We start from the raw sequence: 11759 nt of genomic DNA, 5'->3' as shown, positions 1-11759 counted from the left end.
TGAGCTAGTATGCCCTGTGTTTTAGTAGGATATCTGATATCTAGGTCAATGAGACCCTACAGGGGAATAATGTTCTTTGATACTTGTATCCGATTACTGGAGAATGTGAGGCCCACCAATGAATGCATCAATATCCACCACCTATATCTATTCACCCTCCCCTAAGCCTTTCCAGAAGCACAGAATATAAGTGCTTAATGAGAAAGGGGACATTGTTGCTGTTGGATTGAGGAAAAAGAGAGAAGCTAACCTTAATCTCCATCTTTGTAACACCAACCGATACAGCCAGCTCCGCAATTTTCTTCTCATTTGGGTACTGGCACTCATCAAAATGTTTTTGCAGCAGGCGCGGATGTTCTTTGGTGTACACAGTGCGTTATTTTCGAATCTTTCTTGAAGGCATAGGGCCAGTTTTTTTGTTAACATATTTATCTGACAGTGGCACACAACCTACGGGAACATAGAAACAAGAATTTACTGAGGGTCATGAGGTATCTAATGACTTGGATTCCCTGAGAGTCTTCTCAGAGTTGGTAAAACTGGGCCCATTATAGCACCTGGTTGCATTTGGATACCTGATTGTCTTGATGGTCCTTGAGACTCTTGCTGAAGTATGTTCCTTTCAGGGACTGAAAAACTAGATTGCATTGTACTTCCTGGGGTCACTAGGGGACTCTGAAACATTTCAAAAGCTAAGTTCCTTGCAGGCTCTTGAAGTATTTGGGAACTGAGTTCTATGGGTATATTCAAAGCCATGGAGTTTTGGATGCAAGGAGGGACCTTCAGCGATATGTGTGTTCTGAACTTGTTAAAGTATGTTCCTGTACTGGAGAACCTGGTAAAAGGAAACACAATAGAAAAGCGCCAGAGAGCACCCATTTACCCATCACACCTGCCCAGCATTTGTTGTTGATATTTTGGAGCAGGAATCAGTCAGGACACTCATTCTTTCTGAACAACTGCCTCTGTTTCCCAATCTTACAAATATTTTCAGTATTACAATAAATATACATTTAGCGCCAGTGTTAATAAGAGATTCTCAGTCTTGATGGGCTGTCAATTGGATGTCTCCCCCAATATATAAATGTCCTAGCTCCTGCCCTTCTGCTAAGGCAGACCACCAGGTAGTCTGCGCCTTCCAAGAAAAAACACAGCCTGAAGGCATCCCAAGAGTTCCTGTGCATGCAGGGTAATTGCTCACCATCTTGTCTGCTCTACTGAAGACCCCACAGCATAAAGACATCTCAGAAGTACAACTGCACACAAAACAACTGATAATGAGCTAGTCTGCAACCCAACCCTGAAAAAACATGCCAGAAGTAATCCCAGGCATTGTGCGCAAAACGTAGCCACTGTCACCAATGACTAATCACATCCCAGGATTTCTTCTACAAACAATGCAGCCAGACAACTGACACCAAAGTCTGAAGACTTCCCAGGGGATCTTTAGTAACTGTACCAACCTTCTGAAAACCTCCCTAAAGTTCTGCTGCACACAGGGAAACAGAACTCACAGTCTTTAGGCCTCCCTGGAGAAAGAACAGCTACAGGCAGGGCAACACCTTGACTAATCCTCTGAAGAACCAACAGTCTGAAGGCCTCCCAATAGATCTGCTGCAGCCAGGGCAACATATCAGAAGCTTCACTGTCCCTCTGAAAATCAAACAATTCAAAGGCAACCAAAAAGGCACTGCAGCCAGGGCAACAAGTCACCAGTGTGCATGTCCCTCTAAAGACTCCACAGTCAGAAGGCACCACAGGATGCGTGTTGCACTCAAGGCCACTGGCCTACCAGGTGACCTGAAGCAGGCCAGGGACAAAAGAGGCAGGCTCCATCCAGACAGAGGCAACCAGGCCAGCAAACACTAGGAATAACCATATGTCAAGAGTCAAGTGCAAGATCATATGAAACAGAATCCAGTGTACATCGGCATCATCAGAAAGAACCCAGTTCTCCCATAAAAGCAAACCCTGGATATGCTAATACATCTGAAAATCAGGACTCTGTCCTAAAATCCTATCTTATGAAGATAATAGAGTCCATCAAGGAGGATATAAATTACTCACTGAAATAAATACAGGTAAACAGGTAGAAGCACTTTAAAGAGAAACAATAAATTGCATGAGATATACAGGAAAACACAAGCCAACAGGTGAAAGAATTGATTAAAATAGTCCAAGACCTAAAAATGGAAGTACAGACAATAATGAAAATACAAATTGAGGCAACCCTGGAAATGAAAAACCTGGGAAACAGGTCAAGAATTGCAGATGTAAGCATAAGCAACAGAATACAAGAGATAGAAGAGAGAAATTCAGGTCTAAAAGATACCATAGAAGAGATTGACACACTGTCAATGAAAATTCAAAACATAAAAATCTCCTAACCCAAAACATCCAGGAAATTCAGGACACAATGAAAAGACCACATCTAGGAATAATAGGTAGAGAAGAGAATGAAGAATCCCAAGTCAAATGGCCAGCAAACATCCTCAACAAACTTAGAGAAGAAAACTTTCCTAAACTAAAGAAAGAGATGCCCATAAGCATACAGGAATGGTGGAAAAAAAAAACCCCAAAACAGATGGGAACACAAATGAAATTCCTCTAGTCACAAGAAAAAAACAAGTAACATATAAAGGCAGACCTATCAGAATTACACCAGAATTCTCAAGAGAAACACTAAAAGCCAGAAGAGCCTGGACAGAGGTCATGTACACTCTAAGAAAACAGAAATGCCAGCCCAGGCGACCATATCCAGCAAAACGCTCAATCAGCATACGTGAAGAATCCAAACTACTCCAAGACAAAACCAAAATCAGACAATATATATTTACAACTCCTGCCCTACAGAGGATTCTAGAAGGAAAACTCCAGCACAAGGAGGGTACATACACCAAAGGGGAAAAACAAGATAAAAATCATCTTTTTAAAAAGCCAAAAGGAGAGAATCACATGTACATAATGCCAGCTACAAAAACAAACATAACAGGAACTACCAATCATCTGTCTTTAATATCTCTCATTATTAATGAACTAAACTCACCTATAAAAAAAACACAAAGCTAACAGACTGGACATGCCAACAGGATCCAACATTTCCTTGCATTCAAGAAACCTACATTAATAACAAATACAGTCACTACCTCAAATGAAAAGGCTGGAAAAAGTTCTTCCAAGCAAATGGTCCCAAGAAACAAGCTGGCCTTGTCATTCTAATAGCCAATAAAGTAGACTTTCGACCAAAATTATCAAGAAAGATGAGAAAGGACACTTCTATTCATCAAAGGAAAAAACCACGAAGTGAAAGTCTCAATATGAACATCTATGCCCCATAGGAAATCACATCCTCATTGATAGAAAGAAACTTTACAAAAGTTCAAAACACACATTGAACCCCACACAATAATAATGGGAGATTTCAACACCCTGCTCTCACCAATGGATAAGTCATTGAAAGAGAAACTAAACAGAAACAGTGAAACTAAGAGAGGTTATGAACCAAATGGATTTGACAGACTTCTATAGCACATTTCATCCTAAAACAAAAGAATACACATTCTTCTCAGCACCTGATGGTACCTTCTCCAAAACTGACCACATACTTGGTCACAAAACAAGTTTCAACCAATACAAAAAGATTGAAATAATCCTATGCATCCTAACAGATCATCATGCAAATGACTGTTCTTCAATAACAACCAAAACAGCAGAAATCCCACATATACATGGAAACTGAACAAGTTTCTACTCAGTGATAATAAAGTCAGGAGAGAAAGAAAAAAAGAAAGGAAGAGAGAGAGGGAGAGAGAGGGGGGAGGGGGGAGAGAGAGAGAGAGAGGAAGGAAGGAAGGAAGGAAGGAAGGAAGGAAGGAAGGAAGGAAGGAAGGCAGGCAGGCAGGCAGGCAGGCAGGCAGGCAGGAAGGAAGGAAGGAAGGAAGGAAGGAAGGAAGGAAGGAAAGAGAAGGGAGGTAGGCAGGCAGGAAGGAAGAAGTTATAGACTTCAAAGAATTCAATGAAAATGATGGAGCCAGGGGTGGTGGCCCACGCCTTTAATCCCAGCACTTGGGAGGCAGAGGCAGGCAGATTTCTGAGTTCAAGGCCAGCCTGGTCTACAAAGTGAGATCCAGGACAGCCAGAGCTATACAGAGAAACCCTGTCTAAAAAAAAAAAAATAAAATAAAAAAAGAAAGAAAGAAGGAAAGAAAGAGAGAGAGAGAGAGAGAGAGAGAGAGAGAGAGAGAGAGAGAGAGAAAGAAAGAAAGAAAGAAAGAAAGAAAGAAAGAAAGAAAGAAAGAAAAAAGAAAGAAAGAGAAAGAAAATGATGACATACCAAACCCAAATACCCAAATAATGAAATACAATGGAAACAGTACTAAGAGGAATATTCACAACACTAAGTGCCCTGGTAAGGAAACTGGAGAGATCCTACACCAGCAACCTAACAGCACAGCTGAGAGCTCTAGGAAATAGTCCCAAACAGGGTGGAAATCAAATACATAGAAACAAAGAGAAAGATTCAAAGAATCTTTAAAAAAAAAAAGCTGGTTGTTTGAGAGAATAGACAATGTAGGTAAACCCCTAGAAAGACTAACAAAGGGCACAGAGACAGTATCCAAACTAACAAAATCAGAAATGAAAAGGGAGACATAACAACAGAAACTGAGGAAATTCAAAAAGTCATCAGGTCCTACTACAAATGATCATAATCAACAAAACTGGAAAATCTAGATGAAATGGATAGTTTTCTAGACAGATACCACATTTCAAAGTTAAATTCAGAGCAAGTAAACCACTAAACAGACCCACATACCCTAAGAAGAAAGAAGAAGTCATTAAAATCTCCCAACCAATAAAAGCCAAGGGTCAGATGGCTTTATCCCAGAAGTCTACCAGACATTCAAAGAAGAACTAATAACAATATTCCTCAAACTATTCCATAAAGTGAAATAGAAGGAACGCTACATAATTCATTCTAGGAAGCTAATTACTCTGATACATACACCACACAAAGACACACACACACATACAAAAAAAAAAAAAACTTCAGACAAAGTTTGCTTCTGAATATCTGTGCAAAATTACTCAATAAAATTCTAGTAAACTCAATCCAAGAACACATCAAAACCATCATTCACCATAATCAAGTAGGCTTCAGCCCTGGGATGCAAGATTGGTTCAATATGGAAAATCCATTAATGTAAACTACTATTTAATCAAACTCAAAGAAAAAAATCACATGATAAGCTCTTTAGATACCCAAAAAGCATTTGACAAAATACAACACACCTTCATGTTAAAATTAATGGACAGATCAGGAATTCAAGGCCCATTCCTAAACATAATAGAAGCAATTTACTGCAAATCAACAACCAATATAAAATTAAATGGAGAGATACTTGAAAGCAATTCCACTAAAATCAGGAAAAAGACAAGGATGCACACACTCTGAATATGTATGTATTCAATATAGTACTCAAAGTTCTAGCTAGAACAATAAGACAACCAAAATGGATCAAGAGGGTACAAAATTGGCAAAGAGGAATTAAAAGTACCACTCTTTGCAGAAGGTGCGGCAGTATACATGAGTGACCCTTATAATAATACCAGAGAACCTGTATGGCTGATAAACTTAATTAAAGTGACTGGATAAGAAATTACCTGAAATAAATCTTTAGCCTTCCATTATGCCAATGATAAACAGGCTGAGAAAGAAATTAGGGAATCAACACCCTTCACACTAGCCACAAATAATATAAAATATCTTGGAGTAAGTAACTAAACAAGTGAAAGATCTGTATGACAATAGCTTCAAGTCTCTCAAGAAAGAAATTGAAGAAGATCTCAGAAAATGGAGACATCTCCCATGCTCATGGATTGGAAGAATTAACATAGTAAAAATGGCCATCCTACCAAAAGCATTCTGTAAATTCAATTCAATCCCCATCAAAATCCCAACAAAATCTACAAATACATGGACAGGAAAATTCTCAAATTCATTTGGAAAAGAAAATAAAACCTAAGAATAGTGAAAACAATTCTTAAAAATAAAAGAACTTCTAGGGGAATCATCATCCCTGACCTCAAGCTATACTACAGAGCAATAGTGATAAAAACTGCATGGTATTGGTTATGAATTCTCAGTTTAGTTCTATACCTCATTTTTGATTGGGTTATTCAGTTTTTCTGGTGGTTAGCTTCTTGAGTTCTTTTATATTTTGGATATTAGAGCCATACATGTTGATCAATGGAATAAAACTGAAGACCCAGAAATAACACCACACTCTTATGGACACTAAATCTTTAACAAAGAACTCAAAAATATACAAGGAAAAAAATGAAAGCAACTACAATAAATGATCCTGGAGTAACTGGATGTCTGTATGTGGAAAAAGGAAAACAGTTGCATATTTGTAACCATGCACAAACCTCAAGTCCAAGTGGATCAAGCACCTCCACATAAAACCAAACACACTGTATCTAATAGAAAAGAAAGTGAGAAATCCTTGAACTTATTGGCACAGGAGAAAATTTCCTTCACAGAACTCCAATGGCTTGGGCTCTAATATCAAGAATTGGTAAATGGGACCTCTTGAAACTGGAAATATTCTGTAAGTCAAAGGACATAGTCAATAGGACAAATCGGCAACCTACAAATTGGGGGGAAAAAACTTCACTAACACTTCCAATAGATGGCTAATATCCAAAATATAAAAGAACTCAAGAAGCTGACCACCAGAAAAACTGAACAACCCAATCAAAAATGAAGTATAGAACTAAACCGAGAATTCACAACAGAGGAATCTTGAATGACTGAAAACACTTAAAGAAGTGTTCAAATTCTTAGTGATCAGGTAATCACAAATCAAAATGACCCTGAGATTCCACCTTACACAATCAGAGTGGTTAAGGTCAAAAACTCAGGTGACAGCACATGTTGGATAGGATGTGGAGAAGAACACTCTTCATTTGCTGCTGGGATTGCAAACTGGTACAACCATTCTGTAAATCAATCTGGAGATTCCTCAGAAAATTGGAAATAGATCTACATGAAGATCAATCTATACCAATCTTGTACATATACCCAAAAGATGCCACACCATGGAACAGGGACACATGCTCCACTATGTTCATGAAAGCCTTATTTGTGATAGTCAGATGTTATAAACAACCCAGATGCACCACAAAAGAAAAAAGGATACAGAAAATGTTACACAATAAAATACTACTCAACTATTAAGAACAAGGACATCCTGAGTTTTGCAGTTAAACACAAAAAGGAAGGAACTAAAAATTATCATCCAGAATGCCATAAGTCAGATCCAAATGGTATGCACAGTATGTAATCACTAATAAGTGGATATTAGCCAAAAAAAAGTAGAGAATACCCAGAATACAATCCACAAAACTCAAAAAGTTTAACAAGCCAAAGGGCCAAAGTGAGGATGACTCAATTCCACTTGGGAGGGAGAAGAAACAATCACAGGAGGGGGGAAGGGTGGACCTTGGTGGGAGAGCAGACAGAGAGGGGAAGAGGGGAACATGATCAGGTATTGGGTTGGAGGAACAGGACTGAAACCCTGAGGACCAGCAAAAGAATAGAAAGAGGCAACCTTGGGAGGTAGGAGGTAAGGGGACACTCCAGAATAGCAGAGACCTGGGAGGTGAGAAACTCTTAGGACTCAAATGGAGGGACTTTAGATTAAATACCCTACAGTGGGGAACTTGTAGAGCCCACCTCCAGCAGAAAGACAGGGCGAAGGTGTTGCCATTCCACAGCTGACACAGACTTGTACTTGTCTGAGAAAACTGCAGAAACAAAAATGGAGAAGAGCCTGAGGAAAAGGGGATCCAGTTACAGGGCCCTAATTGGGATCCAGCTGAAGGAGAGGCACAAGGACTGACACTATTACTGAGAATATGGTGTGTTAAAAAAGGAGGCCTATCATGACTGCCCCCCAAAAAGACCCAGCAAGCAGATGAAAGAGTCAGATGAAGATATTTATACCCAACAAATTGACAAAAGCTGCTGACCCCTGAGGTTGAATTATGGAAAAGCTAGAAGAAGCTGAGGAGGAGGACAACCCTATAGGAAGACCAGCAGTCTCAACTAACCTGAACCCCAAAGATCTCTCAAAAACTGGGCCACCAAGAAGGTAGCACACAGCAGATGATATGAGGCCAACAACACATATTCAGCAGGAGACTGCGGTTCTGAACACAGTCAGCAAAGACATGCCTAACCCTTAAGAGACAGGAGGACCCAGGGAGTGAGAAGGTCTTGTAAGGTAGGAGGTGGGGATAGGGGACATCCTTTTGGAGAAGGAAAGAAGAGGTATGGGATACAGAACAGTCAGTGGGTGGAACAGAAGGGGGATAAAATATAGCCTAAAATCTAGGTAAAAAAGATTAAATAAAATTTATTTTTCTAAAAAAGTAATATTATCATGAATGTAAAAAAAAGGGGAGAGAGAGAGTCTTAGATTCTCCTCCTTTCTACTGGACAATCTGTCTCAAAACAACTAATAAAGGGCCATAGAACAGGCAAGATCCAATAGATCCCATTCCACCCCCATCTGTCCAAGAGCATTGATGATTATTTACCCTGGACATCAGAAGACTCTTACACCTAACCCTGATGACCCCTGTTATTGAACTTCAATAAAGTCAAATAACCTTAAATGAATCTCCCCATTCAAGACCCTCCCACAAGCTCCACCTTGCATCCTCTCACATCCAACAGACATTCGGTACTTGTGGCCACACCCAGTCTGTAGCCACACCTTAACACCTAATGGAACCTGGCCAGGTGAAAGACAATTTCTTGTTTGCTTTTCTTTCTTTTTTTCTCTTCTCTTCTTTTTTTCTGAGACAGAGTTTCTCTGTATGAACTGTGCTGTGTGTAAGTCAAACTGAAGACAAGTCTGAGCTAGGACTCATAGGGACACACATGCCTATTCCTTCCCACACAGGGCTAGTATTGAAGGTTTGTAACACACAACTATCCCATCCTTTGGGATTTACTCTCCTCTTGAGGCTCCATCCAGAAAAAAAAATGTCCTTACTCTCTAGTCACCATCTCAAGAAATGGGTCTCTTCTCATGCTGCTGCTCAGAGGACATGCACATTCCTGCTAACTGCAGTCACCTCTTAATTTCTCCACTCTTTCCCTTTTTAGACTGGAGCAAGGTCCGTGTACATGTCCCTGACTTCCTGGATCTCACTATACAGACAAGTGAGGCCTCATGATCACAAAACCCCACATGCCATTGGTTCCTAAATCCTGGGATTAAAGGCGTGGTCCACAAACCAATATGGTTACATGTTCTAGATAAAGAAGGGCCTGCTCAGCCAAAAACCATCCTGACTGTTAAACTTTTGAGCCAGCATACCACCACTACACCTGACTGAGCCAATCTGGAGCCTCCATTGATCTCAAGGTCTCCAAATATCCTATTGTGAGTTCTTTCTACTCCTGCACATATGTTTAAAGGAAAATGAATTGGAGAATGCCTACAGTCCCTTCGTCCTAGACGCAGGCCTCTCCATCAATTGATGTCGGCCTTTCTATACAACCCAGGACTTAGACCAGTGCCTAAAATGAAGAATAGAGCACCTAGAGGTCTCTTAAAAGTTCACTCATAGACTGCCCAAACCAGGCATTTTGCTGTTCCTTAGTGTTCATATGTATGGGATAGACTCTAAAAATCTACTTATTTTAAATATCTACTGCCTATGCACAGGGCAAATTTCAGACTTCAACAAACAAAAACCCATACAAACTACAAAAAGTTACCAAGGCTCTATCATGATATCCCCTTCACACAGCAACCTTAAATATTTCATTCAGCCTACCAACTCACCAGGAATCCAGACGGTTGCTGTAACTTGCTAAATCCTCTGTCTGTTTTAATTCTACTCAGAAGACCTGCCCTTATATATCTCTCCAAACTTGGAATTCAATGCTCCTCCCACATGTTGGCTCCACCCACTTGCAATATTCAAATCCTTAATTCTCACACACCCTTTGATGCTCCTCTGGTGGTAAAGCCCATGCCTTTTTTTTTTTTCCCTTTGTAATCCTTTCTTTATTTTAGTTTATATTTCATTATGTTCATTATTTCACAGTCCAAACACTGCTTTCTTCCCAGGCCCCCCTCCCACAATTCTTCACCTCATTCCTCACCCCCCATCTCCCAGAGGATGCCCTCCAAACCAGGCCTTCTCACACCCTGGGTCCTTCCTGGGTTAGGTTTCTCTTCTCCCATTGAGGCTAGACTAGGAGGACCTCTGCTGTATGAGTGTCAGAGGCATAGGACCTGCTCATGTATGTTCCCTGATTGGTGGTTCAGTGTCTGAGAGAACTCACGGGTCTGGGTTAGGTGAGACTGCTTCTCATCCTATGGGGTTGGCCTGCTCCTCTGATTATTGAACATATCCCTAGTATGACCACAGTGTTTCATGGCATCTGTCCAATGCCTGGGTGTAAGTACCTACATCAGGGACAATCAACTGCTTGATGGGCCACTCAGAAGACAGCCACGCAAGGCTGCTGTCTGTAAGCACTCCATAGCATCAATAATAGTGTCAAGCCTTGGAGTCTCCTCTTGACATGGATCCCAAAATGGGCCAGTCACTGGAACTCCACTTACGCAGTACCTTCTCCATTTTTGTCCCTGTAGTTTTTTGGATTTTGTTTGTTTGTGTGTGTGTGTGTGTGTGTGTGTGTGTGTGTGTGTGTGTGTGTGTGTGTTTGTTTTAGAAAGAAGCAATTCTGTGTCAGAGTTTTGACTGTGGGATAGCAATACCATCCCTCCATTGGATGGCCTGTCTTTCTACTGGAGGTGGACTCTATGACTTCCCTGTCTCCACTGGTGAAGATTTTATCTAAGATCCCTTCTTTTGAGTCCTGAGAGTCTCTCACCTCCAAGGCCTTTTGTACTTTCTACAAGGTCTCCCACCTCCCACCCTCAGAAGTTGCATATTTCCATTCATTCTGCTGGCCCTCAGGGCTTTTCTCCTCTCTCCCCCAAAACACTGCCTACACCAGATCAAGATTCACCTTTGCCCTCACCTTATCCTCTCACACCCAGATCCTGCCTTTGTCTCCTGAATGCTGAGATTAAAGGTGTGGTAAAACACAACCAACATTCTCCACTCTTTTTTTTTTTTTTTTTTTGCACGTGTTCGACCTTTTATTTAAATTTCCATTTCATCACAGCAATAAGACACTCGGGGCGGTGCATTTTCTGCGAAAAGATCGTCGCCCGGGGCCAGAGGTGCTGCCCGGCGTACACAAGGTGCCCAAGGAGGTGTCCTCGCGAGGGAGGCACCGCCTGGTCCAGTCTTTTGTGCAGGAACAAAATAAGTTCACTTCCTCGGGCACGGCCACCCACCCCTCCCCCGGCAGATGACAGGGCCGGGCGCGCTCCCACCGCACTTACTCCTGGAGTCCCAGGTGAAGTCGTGGCGAGAGCCGGGGACCATGCGCACGGGCGCGCCGCGGCGAGCTGGTCCCTGACACCCACCAGCTGTTTGTCCTGGCCGAGCCGGCCCCGCCCCGAGACCCCGTCCCGTGCCCCGCCCGCTTCCTTCCCGTGGCCGCACCCCCGCCCGCGGGCCCGAGCGGCCGGCCCCTTTCCCGGTCCCCGGGCGCCCCAGGCGCAGCCCAGCCCGGCCCAGCCCGCCCCCTCCCCCGACCGGCCCCCACCCTCTCCCCCTCCAGCGGTTACTGCTACCCCGGTGCATTGTGGGCGCAC

At 42.0% G+C, this 11759-nt stretch overlaps 1 pseudogene; it reads right to left on the bottom strand.

The window, feature by feature from the left end:
- Positions 242-787, bottom strand: Obox3-ps7 (oocyte specific homeobox 3, pseudogene 7; annotated as a pseudogene).

This window comes from Mus musculus, chromosome 7 (genome assembly GCF_000001635.26).
Source record: "Mus musculus strain C57BL/6J chromosome 7, GRCm38.p6 C57BL/6J".
Lineage (NCBI taxonomy): Eukaryota > Metazoa > Chordata > Mammalia > Rodentia > Muridae > Mus > Mus musculus.
This window is presented reverse-complemented; position numbering and strand designations above follow the sequence as displayed.